This window comes from Gekko japonicus, unplaced genomic scaffold, assembly GCF_001447785.1.
Source record: "Gekko japonicus isolate JY-2015 unplaced genomic scaffold, Gekko_japonicus_V1.1 scaffold99, whole genome shotgun sequence".
NCBI classification, from domain to species: domain Eukaryota; kingdom Metazoa; phylum Chordata; class Lepidosauria; order Squamata; family Gekkonidae; genus Gekko; species Gekko japonicus.
This window is the reverse complement of record NW_015165833.1, coordinates 461782-473776: the sequence shown is the minus strand read 5'-3', so window position 1 is coordinate 473776 and position 11995 is coordinate 461782.

The following is an 11995-nucleotide window of genomic DNA, read 5'->3' as shown; positions in this document are numbered from 1 at the left end:
AAAGTGAGAATCCAAACCAAAGGAGGCCGAGCCTTTTTGATGCCATAGAATTAAAAGAAATAGCACCACATGCCATCAGATGTCCCTGTCACCAAAAGTTGGGGAGGAGGGGGGCACGGGAAGACCATCCCTGTTTGTGTCTTTGCTTCTTGCATTGTAGGTGGAGTTTCTCAGCCTTGCCCTTTGCGGCTTTTTCATGTGACGCCCAGCCTTCTGGGGAGGGGGTGAGTGGGGAGGGCACCTGTACAGTTCTAGCTGAACTTCAGCTACCAGCTCAGTTTTGTGTTTGTTTTTTTAAATCCGAATCCATAAATAACCCAGTGAATTTTGCTTAAGGGGCAGGCTGGATCAGACAGGGAGTTTTGAAGAGTGGGAGATTTATTCTCCATCTCCTTCAGGAAGTTGGGGGACCATCTCTTTGTGTTTTGCCAGCCCTTCTCTATTTAGGTTTGCCAACTCCAGATTGGGAAATATCTGGAAATTGTAAGTGTGAAGTCTGAGGAGGGCAGAGTTAGGGGAGGGGAGGGACTTCAGTAGGATATACCTTCCAAAGCGGCCATTTTTTCCAGGTGAACTGAGAGCCACTTTGGTGTAGTGGTTAAAAGTGGTGGACTCTAATCTGGAGAACCCAGTTTGATGCCCCAATCTTCCACATGCAGCCAGCTGGGTGACCTTGGGTCAGTCACAGGTATCTCAGAGCTGTTCTCTCAGAGCTCTCTCAGCCCCACCTACCTCCCAGGGTGTCTGTTGTGGGGAGAAGAAGGGAAGGAGATTGTAAACTGCTCTGAATGGAGGGTGGGGTGTAATTTATACCGTATAACTCCAACTCTTCTCCTGCTGCTGTCACTTGGAGAGCAGCTGTAACCCCAGGAGATCTCCAGTCCCTTCCTGGCTAGCACCCTTCGCAGGGCCTCTGCGAGACCTCCTGCTGGGACTGAACTTTCGCTTGAACCCGGCCAGGGGTTTTCCCAGTGCCAGAAATCACCTGACTGAGAAGCAGCTTCCCGACGGCGGATGTGTGGGTGGAAAGTGGGGCTGGGCTTCTGGGGAGGTGGCTCGTGGGAAGCAGCGTTTGCTTCAGTCTGTCTGCGTCCAAGGCTGTGACCAGGGAGTGGGAGGCTATGTACAGATTTGCAGGCTGTGGGTGAGGCACAAACCCTTGAAAAAGGAGGGAGGGAGGGAAGCGGTCAAATCAGAAGCAAAGCCAGTTGCTAAAAGGGAAAAGGCTGAGAGAAATAGTTAACAATGGTGAAAACAAAGTGGGAAGAAATCACAACGAGCCAGGATTAAGTTGAAGGGGGAGGTGTTAATTCAATTTCCAAGGCTAAGGGCTGGGGGGTGGCAGCAGGCTAGGCTGCTCAGGCTGCCGGGGTAAGTGAGGATTTGAATTTGGGACGGCCAAATCCAACAGAGGCTGGTGGTTGGTTTGTTTCAGGAGTATATGCCCTGGGTCCTCTCTGCAAAATGACACACCAGAGTCCTCTCTCTTTGGTTTGCTCCCCCACTCACCTAGATGGGTGCCTCCCTCCCCTCGATTGCATTGCCTAGAGATGGCCTCGCCCAGACCAAGCCAAGGTGAAAGGGAAATCTCTGGAGCAAAGGTGAGCAGCTTAATTCCTGTGGCCAGGAGTCATGTGCTTCTGCCTATGTTTTGACCCCATGGCAAAGGGCAGAAGGTGTGAGCGTGGATCCCTCAATGCAGGGAGGTCTGCTGGGATCTTTTGGCCTCAGAAGCAACCTAGAGAGCTAGCCTTTGAAAAAGGAGCATGTTATGAGATGGTTAGGAAGCTGTGCGTGCATGCACACGAAAGCTTATACCCAGAATTAAACTTTGTTGGTCTTAAACGTGTCACTGCACTCAGACTTTGTTCTAACCAAAACTGAGGCATTAATCAATAGTCTCCAATTTCAGTGTGCCAACACCTGCAAGTTGTGCTGTTTCCATTTTACAGATGAGGAATAATGGAGATCTGAACTGAGAACTGAACCCAGTTTGGGGGGGGGGGATCCTTTACAAGTTCCAAGAGCAAAAAATATCTTGAAACGTTTCTCATCCTGGTGGCTGTGAAGGGAAAAACTCAGCAACTGGAAAACCGACTGGCAGCAGCACAAATGGATGGCAATCTGTGTATTGCTCCACTTCAAGGAAAACACTAGAGCTTTGAGGCTGATGTGTGTGTTAAGTACCCCCAATTTATTGTGGATGAAGTCCTAGAGTAGGTTTGGGAAACCTTGCCTCCTTTCTAGTGACCCCTTAGAGGACAATTTCTTCAGAGCCAAACTGCCTGTCTCTAGCTATGGGGAGTTCCTATTGCTACCCAGAGGCCATTCTGAAGCACAAAAGGGCTAGTCTTTTTTTCCCCATTTGGCCCATTCAAGCCAAGCTCCATCCTGCCAGCCAGCACTGCGCATGTTGATTTGCAGGCCTGTCCAAAAACATTCTGAGAGCTAAGCCTAGGACAGTCCTAAATCTCAGAGACGGAAAAAAACTAGAGTTCTGGATTTAATCTGAAAGTTACTACTGGTCATGATTCTTCAGCTGTGGTGGTCTTTCTCAGTCCCCGGCCTCCCTCTATGCCTTAAGAGAAGGTACTACCTAAACCCTGTGGGGGGTATCTCAGGTTTGTTCATTTATTACTTTATAGCCCAGCTTTCCCCCCACTGGAAACCTAAGGTGGCTTACATCGTTACCCTGTGTTGGCAGAGTGTAGATACACAATAAAGCGGAACACAAGCTGTTTAAATAATAAAGTCAGTTTATTAAGAAGAGAACAAACTTTGTAAGAAACAGGAGAGAGAAAGAGAAGACTAACTGGCTAGGAGTCAGGAGCTAACAGTTCTCAGCAGGAGCAGGAAAAACCCCAGTTGAGCCAATCAGAAGATAGGAAGGAGACTATTTGAAAATAGTAAAATGTCCCTAATCATACTGTGCTAACTAGCCTGCCCCCTCTGCTGCCTCCTGCAGGATGTTCTTGTCATCTCTATGAGGAGGCTGAAGTTGGTTCCTTATTCACACTTCCTTATTCATTCCTTATTTGTTACTTATTTGTGTAGTCATTCAGAAACACTAAGGAGAGTGAGTTGGAAAGCTCTGAACCCCAAAATAAGGTCTGGACCACCACATATCATATACCCCCACATTCACAGGACTCTCCCCTTCGAGGGGACATATGCTGTATCCTGGTCCAAAGCACGATTCTGGTGCCAGCTGCTCCAAAGTGCAGTGCCCCTAGGACAATCACACAAACAGACACTGGGGTCAGGCTGTGAAGCAGGCATTTATTATTCAAATGACTCTTTGACCATATAAGGGAATTGTTGCTGGTCGCATTCCAGCCAATAGGGGCAGAAGCAAGCTTGTTTGTTTGGGGCAGGAAAAATAAACCTTAGTTAGTGGAAAATTCCACTGTTATGATGTAAGATGTGACGTGTAACCTTGTTGCTGTATAAATGTCTGTAGCCTGCGTTGCTCTGTGTTCAGTCTGTTTAAAGCGTTCTTCGCTGTCTGAACCTGGCGCCATTAAAGTTTCTTCTCCTCCTGTTGATCTGGTGGTCTTTGCTTGGGCTTAGGCCCCTTTCGCCGTGCTGCATTTCTGGTTCCCTGACCGAGAAAGGGGGGAGCACCCAACTAAGGCTGGGTTGTTGAGGCCCTCCTGAGCCATGACTTTGAAGTGAACCGCACTGGCTGAGGACCATTTGGCAGCAAAGGCGCCATTTTCGATTTCAAAAAGCCGATCGTTCGCTCCTCTCCAGGACTGATTCTCATCAAAGCTGCTTGCTCTGCGAACCCAGCCAGGAGGAGAACATCAGGGAAGACTCCAGAGTCCAGTCAAGTCAGGTAAATCGGTATCGGTCCCCTTCAGTTGAAGGGAAGAGGAAGCCTAATCACCTTCCTTATCAGGTCAGTTTCTGTCAGGCAGGCTAGGAAAGCCTTGGCTTTCCTACGATCAGGGTGGGATCTGTGCTGAAGTGAATGTGAGACGTGTGACTGTGAAAAGGTGGACCTCCTGTAGTGGGAGAAAGTCAATTTGAGAGTAGACACCCTATGCTTACAGTTCTCAGCTGGGAGACCCCGTCTGAGTCGGGTATGGGTGAAAGCAACTGTGGTTAAGGCCTCACTTTTGTGTCAGGAGCAGCGGACCCCTTACCACTCTCCCTGTTTAACCCACCCTCTGTATACCCAGCTGTCTGTCTTTTGTCTGTTCAAAATGGGAGGGAGTCAGGCGAAGCCCACCACCCCTCTCCAGTTTATGCTTAAGCACTTTGAGGACATTTTCAACACTGCTGACTATGGAGTAGACTTAACCCCAATCTGTTTGCAAACCTTCTGTGAAATAGACTGGCCTGCATTTAGAGACGGTTGGCCACCAGAAGGCTCCATGGACCTTACTCTGTTATGCAGAGTCTATATGGCAGTTACGGATCCCCGAGGGGACCATCCAGATCAGTTCCCCTATGTCGACTGCTGGTATGAATATGCTAGGAAAAATCCTGCCATAGTCCGGCGATTCCAAAGCTGACGGGACTCTAACTCCACAGCTGACAAGCCCATAGTTCACCCTACACCAGGAACAATGCCTGCAATTTGCCTGGCTGTAGGTGCTCTAGAAGATAGGCTCCGAAGGCTCCAAGTGACTTGCCTGCTGTCAGAGGATGATTGGCCGCCACCATACTCTGCTGGGCCACTGCCACCACTGCCTCCTCTAACTCCGCCTCCAGAGGCAAGGGTGACTAGATCGCAGACTGTGCAGGCCCGTGCTGCCCACGAGCTTGCCGTCCAAGAACAGCTCCCGGAACTGCAAATCAGTGAAGAGCTCAGCCCTTCGGTGCCAGTCCCCACCATTTATCTGTCCTTAGTAGACTGCTTGGCTTCTGCCTCTACTCCTGAACCTGAGACCCCCACCACTCCCATACCCAAGACAGTCCTTAAGAAAAATCCGACAACAGGGACCTGGAGCCCTTCCACTCATTGAAGTCCTACATCAGGACTCAGTGAAACGAACCTTTTTAAAGAGCTTGTAGGCAAATCTCTGGAAACCGGCAACCTAGCAACAGTCTGTCCTCTCCACCAAGTCCCAGCGGGAGCGGATGGGATCATGAGATGGGTCTATTCTCCTTTCAGTACTGTCGATCTCTGTAATTGGGGAACACAGACGACCCCATATAGTGAAGACCCCCGACCCATGACAGACCTGTTTACCACAATTATGGCTACACATGCCCCCCCCGTCGAGATTGTAGCCAGTTACTTACCGCTTTATTAACTTCAGAAGAGAAGCGGAAGGTCATGGCAGCTGCTAAGAAAACTGTTGAAAACCGAGTCCCTGCTGACCAACAGCCTAATGTGGCTGATTGGGTTCGTGTCCGCTTCCCAGATACAGACCCAAATTGGGACCCCAATGTAGATGCTGATAGAGGAAGATTAGAGGAATACCGAACTGCCATCCTCTCAGGTCTCCAGGAAGCAGGAAAGAAGCCCATGAATATGGCCAAATTGAGAGAGGTCATTCAAGAGCCAACTGAGCCACCCTATACCTTCCTTGAGAGACTGTACAAGGCTTATTGCCTCTACATTCCTTTTGACCCTGGGGTCTTTACCTTGATTCAGTATGTAGATGGCCTGTTACTTTGTGCCCCTGACCTTCATCGATGTTCCCAGGGCACCCTTGATCTTCTCCGTCTCCTCGATGCCTGTGGCTATAAAGCCTCATTCAAGAAGGCCCAGATCTGCTTAACTTGGGTCCAGTTCCTAGGATTTGAAATCTCCAAGAATCAACGGTCCCTCAGTGATGCTCGAAAAGAAACTGTGTGTCAAATACCTCTGCCCCAGAGTCTCAAAGACTTGCGAGGCTTCCCAGGTGCCGCTGGCTACTGCTGTCTGTGGATCCCATCCTGCGCTCTGTTAGCCAAATCCTTATATGAAGCCACCAAAGGGGGGGACACAGGAACCTTTTGTCTGGGGCCCAGATCAAGATGTTGCTTTTAGGACCCTGAAACAACGGCTCATTGATGCTCCTGCTTTAGAACTGCCAGATCCAGAAAAACCTTTTTCCCTTTGTGTAGATGAGAAGCAAAGTGTTGCTTTAGGTGTCCTTCTCCAGAAACTTGGGACTCACAATCGGCCTGTGACCTACCTTAGCCAAAACCTGGATGCTGTAGAAGCCATTCTACCTCCCTGCTTACGTGCTGCTGCTGCCTGTTGTCGACTTATTGAAGCAGCTAACAAATTCACTTGGGGAGCCCCACTCACGGTGCTTGTATCACATGGAGTTAAGACCATCTTAGAAGCTCGTGGCCACAAATATCTGACAGTTTCGCGCATGGCCAGGTACCAAGCAGTTCTCCTCAAGAACCCAGGTGTATCTCTAGCTCCTGTCGTCAACATAAATCCAGCCACCCTGTTACCAGTACCATGTGAACACATTGAGCATGATTGCCTGGTAACCACTGACCAGCTGTTTGCTTCTTGTCTCGATCTTCGTGACCTTCAGCAGCCAGACTTAGTATTGTACTGTGATGGTAGCAGTTTTATCAATCCCCAGGGGCGTCACAAAGCAGGCTATGCTGTTGTAGATGACCATCAGGTGATCCAGGCAGAATCTCTACCTATCGGAACATCTGCTCAACTGGCAGACATAATAGCCCTGACAGTTGCCCTACATCTAAGCAGAAATGCAGCTGCAAATATATTCACCGATTCAATGTTTGCTTTTAAGGCAGCCCATGCACATGGAATGCTGTGGCAACACCGAGGATTTATTACAGCCGCTGGAAAGGATATCAAATATGGGCCAAATCTCTGTCTTCTGCTAGAAGCCATTAATCTACCAACTAAGATTGCGATAATCCACTATCGAGGACATCAACGGAAGTCTGACCCAATTGCAGAAGGAAATGGCCGTGCTGATAAAGCAGCTAAGGAAGTTGCAGAAGGAAAACTTTGTCTCCGCACTCTGGTTCCCAGTCCGCCAGTCATAGCCTGTCCTGTTTTCCCCACTCCAGTCTCAGCCTGGATGCCTCATTACACCAAGCATGAACACTATCTCTGTGACCAGCAAGCAGCAAAGAAGAATGAGGAAGGCTGATGGATCTTGCCAACAGGAAAAATCTGGATTCCAGCCTTCTTAGGCTATGAAATAATGAAAGCCCTTCATGCCAATACCCGTTATGGATCTTCCAGTCTTGTTAAAGCCTTAGACCGCTGGGCTTATCTGGAATGAAAGACAGCTTTAGCAGATCTCATGTGCCATCAGTGTGTTACCTGTGCCCGAAATATTCCTAGAGAAGGTCCCCGGCGACCTCCAGGAATCAATACCCCGGGACCAGCCCCAATGACTTCACTCGTTGTTGATTTCACCGAAATGCCAAAAGTTGGTTGACATCACTATCGACATTGGTGTTTGTCTGTACACATACAGGATGGATAGAAGCGTTTCCAACTGCCACTGAAAAGGCCTCAGAAGTTGCCCGAGCCATGTTAAGGGATCTAATTCTAAGATTTGGATTACCTACCTGGATCTGCTCTGATAATAGGCCGGCCTTTGCCTCCGAATTAACTCAGCAAGTTGCCAAAGCCTTAGGAATCATCTGGAAATTACACTGTGCCTATCATCCCCAGAGCTCAGGAGCAGTAGAACGAGCTAATAGAACACTTAAAGCCTCCTTGCAGAAGTTCACCCAAGAAACTGAACAGCCATGGCCTAAAATTCTACCTCTAGTGTTATTCCGACTGCAATGCCTCCCTTCCAAACGAACTTCAGTTTCTCCTTATGAGGAAATGTTTGGCCGTCCTCCCCCGCTGACCATGGGGATCCATACCGATGCTTATGGGTTTCATCAGTTAGTCGCTACAGCAGAATTACAAGCTCTTGGACGTCAAGTTGAGAAACTCCAAAGACATTACTCTGCCCATCTCCCAGTTCCCCTGTTTGATTCTGTATGTCATGTCAGTCCTGGAGATTCAGTATGGGTTAAAAATTGGAGACCAGAGCCCTTAGGGCCACGGTGGGAGGGTTATTTAACTGTTTTACTCAGTTCCCCTACGCTGTGAAGGTTGCTGAGAGGAAACCCTGGATCCACTGGACAAACTTGAAGCTTGCCCATACTAGATGGACTGCTGAGCCAGGGTCTAATCCCACCACTGTGAAGCTTAAACGGGTCGTGCCTGGTGATCCAGCAAGCTCTGCTTCTCCTGGGCCCTCGCCCCAGGAGGACACAGCTGAACATTAACTCCAGAACCCCTGCTGAGACCTCCCGGTAACGGTCTCCCTGTGCACAGGTGAAAATCAGACCTTCGTTGGAAGTTCAGGCCCTGCTCTAGTCACTCTGGAGGCTGACTAGTCTACGCACAGGCCCAAGATGTGGATGCTTCTGTTAAATTGTGGTTTTGTACCTTCTATGATCTGTATCCCAGTTATAGTACTCCCTGCTTGTACCTCTTGCATTACTTCCACTTTTCTCACAAACCCTCATTTATCATTCTGATTTTGATTGTATTTCGTCTGTAGTTACCCAGTGTTTTCCTGAGGGCATATCTTACAGTGTTTGTGTAAATCAAGGGAAATTTATTTGCTTTCGACCCCAGTCCAATGCGACTCGGGCTTGTGTTAACGTTTATGCCTACATTAGTGGATGGTACACAAGTCCTGATACATTCATCTCTTCCCGTTTAGCATTCAATGTTATTTCCAAGTCTAGTCAAAGTATGCAGGTCTGTTTTGATATATGTCATGCCATCTCTCGAAGTCGAAAGTATAATGCAGGGGAAATCAGGCAAATGTGTGGAGGGCTAGCTAAGGAGCAGAGCTATGCCAAAGAAGGAAAAAGGTTTCTGTCATCAGATTATGAGCTTGAAGCATGAGTCTGGTATGTCTCCAGTGATGGTAACGTCTCAGATGGACCTCAAGGTGGAATAGTGGCGAGAGGGAAAACCCACCCATACTTTAAGCTATCCCAGGGAACTAGTTTAACCCCTTGCAGCCATAACTACTGTACTCCCTTGTGCCTACATTTTCGGGCATCTGAGAACCAGGGAATAAAGAAACTCATGTATGGGGTTGGTATAAACACTGGTGGTCAGAGAAGCCCCTATGGATGCATTGTCATAGAAACTGTTAGTTCAAAAATCCAAAGCACTGAAATGAAGGTTCACACAACATTTTGGTCGGAAATGGGGAAGGTAATAGAAATCCCCCCAGTGACCAAAAATTTATTTATCGCTCTTGCGAGAGAATTGCGGGAGAACTATCAGTTAAGAACTGTTATGTCTGTGGAGGTACTAATATGGGAGAACAATGGCCCTGGGAAGCCAAAGAGGTAGAACTTAATAATATCTCCTGTGCTTTCAACCTTTCCTGGAATGATATCAACGGCCCCAGTAGATGGATCCTGAAAAGGCCCTTAGTTGGTCATACTTGTTTTATGTGACAGGGAGCTCCTTTTAACATTTCAGTGGGATCACTAGATTGTGAAGAAGGATGGCTCTGTAATGGCACTCAGCCTAAAGCCTATATCAATTTTGAAAATCCTAATGTCACTCAGGCCCCACCTTATGTCAGTATGGATCACTTACAAGTCCTATGGGACGACCCATGTAGCACTTCTAAGGAATGGAGAGCTCCAGACTCCTTATACTGGTTATGTAGTTCAGCAGCCTATGTGACCCTGCCCCTCACATGGAATGGTGCTTGTATATTAGGCACTATAAAACCTAGCTTCTTTCTCCTGCCCCTCACTGTCGGAGAATGGTTAGGAGGCCCAGTATATGATGAGCTAGGATGCTCAAAGCGAGAAATACGGGGATTAACTGTAGGTAACTGGAAAGACGATGAGTGGCCTCCAGAATGTATTGTTTAAGTTTATGGTCCAGCTACCTGGGCAGCTGATGGCACATATGGTTACAGAACCCCCATTTACATGGTAAATCGCATAACTAGACTACAAGCGGTTTTAGAAATCATAACCAATGAAACTTCCCTGGCTTTGTCTGTATTGGCCGAAACTAACACGCAACTTTGCACTGCTGTTTACCAGAACCGACTTGCCTTAGATTTCTTGCTAGCAACTGAAGGTGGAGTTTGTGGAAAGTTTAATCTTTCAAACTGTTGTTTGCAAATTGATGACAATGGTAAAGCTATCGAACAAATTACAGAACGCATGCGTAATTTAGCTCATGTTCCGGTCCAAACCTGGACTCTAATCTTAGATACTGAAGGTTGGTTTGGAAACTTATTTGGGGATTGGAAACGTATATTGTTCTTAATGGTCTTAGCTTTTGGTGGTCTGTTACTTCTTCCCTGTTTGATACCTTTGGTTAAGAATGTAGCTACCAGGACAGTTAATGCAATGTTAGCTCAAAATGATACTGTTAAACTTTTATATTTGGTTACTGCTAAGAGAAACAGGTTGAACAATAATGCACAACCTCTTCCACAGGTAGAATAAGAAGACCCCCACACTTCATACACCCCTGTCTTCAGCGGACCCTCCCCTTCGAGGGGACACATTCTGTGTGCTGGTCCAAAGCATGGTTCCGGTGCCAGTTGCTCCAAAGTGTGATGCCCCCAGGATAAAAACACAGGCAGACACTGGGGCCAGACTGCCCCCCCAAATATTTGGACCACCCCAAATGACACATCCCCACGCTCTGGGGACTGTGTCCTGCAAGGTGACATACAGTGATGCCCGGTCCAAACACCAGTTCTGATGCCACGAGCTTCTGTTTGCAGGGCTTCCCCGAGGCCTGTATTTCAAAATATTGGGGGGGGGGGCAGTTTGGCCCCAGTGTCTGCCTGTGTGTTTGTCCTGGGTGCACCGCACTTTGGAGCAACTGGCACCGGAACCGCGCTTTGGACCAGCACACAGAATGTGTCCCCTTGAAGGGGAGGGTCTGCTGAAGACGGGGGTGTATGAAGTGTGGGGGTCCAAACCAATGTTCCCTCTAAGCCGTGGAGTCTTGTGAGCAAAAATTCTACTTTGTGAGCTACTGGCATTAAAGTTGTGAGCTTACAATTTGGCTACTGCATAAATTAGTTTGCTCTGGAGCCATCCTTCCTGAGCTAAGACAAAAAGGTGTGAGCCGGAGTCTAAAAAACTGTGAGCTAGCTCACACTAACTCAGCTTAGAGGGAACAGTGGTCCAAACCTTATTTTGGGTGCAGGGAGCACTTCCTTATTCAAATTTCCTTTGAAATACAGGCCTCGGGGAAGCCCTGCAAACAGAAGCTTGTGGCATCAGAACCGGTATTTGGACCGGGTATCACTTTATGTCACCTTGCAGGGCACAGTCTCCAGAGCGTGGGGATGTGTCCTTTGGGGTGGTCCAAAGATTTTGGGGTGCAGCCTGGCCCCAGTGTCTGCTTGTGTGATTGTCCTAGGGGCACTGCACTTTGGAGCAGCTGGCACCAGAACCGTGCTTTAGACCAGGATACAGCATATGTCCCCTCGAAGGGGAGAGTCCTGTGAATGTGGGGGTATATGATATGTGGTGGTCCAGACCTTATTTTGGGGTTCAGAGCTTTCCAACTCACTCTCCTTAGTGTTTCTGAATCTGTGTGGACTTGATTCTTTTTCTGGGAGAAATGCACATGGAAAATGAAACAAAAAAAATATTCAGCCATTGGTGGAAGACAACAATTGTGGAAGACAGATTAATTTTCCTGAGGAGGGAGTTCCAAACTTTGGGAACCATGAATGAAAAGGCCCTTTCTTGGATTGCTACCCATCAAGCCTCAGTTGGGAGGGGCAGCCAAAGCAGGAGTAGAGTGGATAGAAGAAGGTAGTCTTTAAGGTATACTGGCCCCAGCCGTATAGGGCCTTAGAGGTCTGTACCAGCATCTTGAAAAAGGACATGTTCCCTGCCCCAAGGGGGCTACAACCTTCATTTCAGCTGGGATGAGGAAGAGACGGCAAGATATGAGGTTGAACACAGTTACTGGAAAGGCCCACTTGTCACTGCGGCATGCCAGCAACTTGTCCCCAGAGCAAGACCAGCCAGT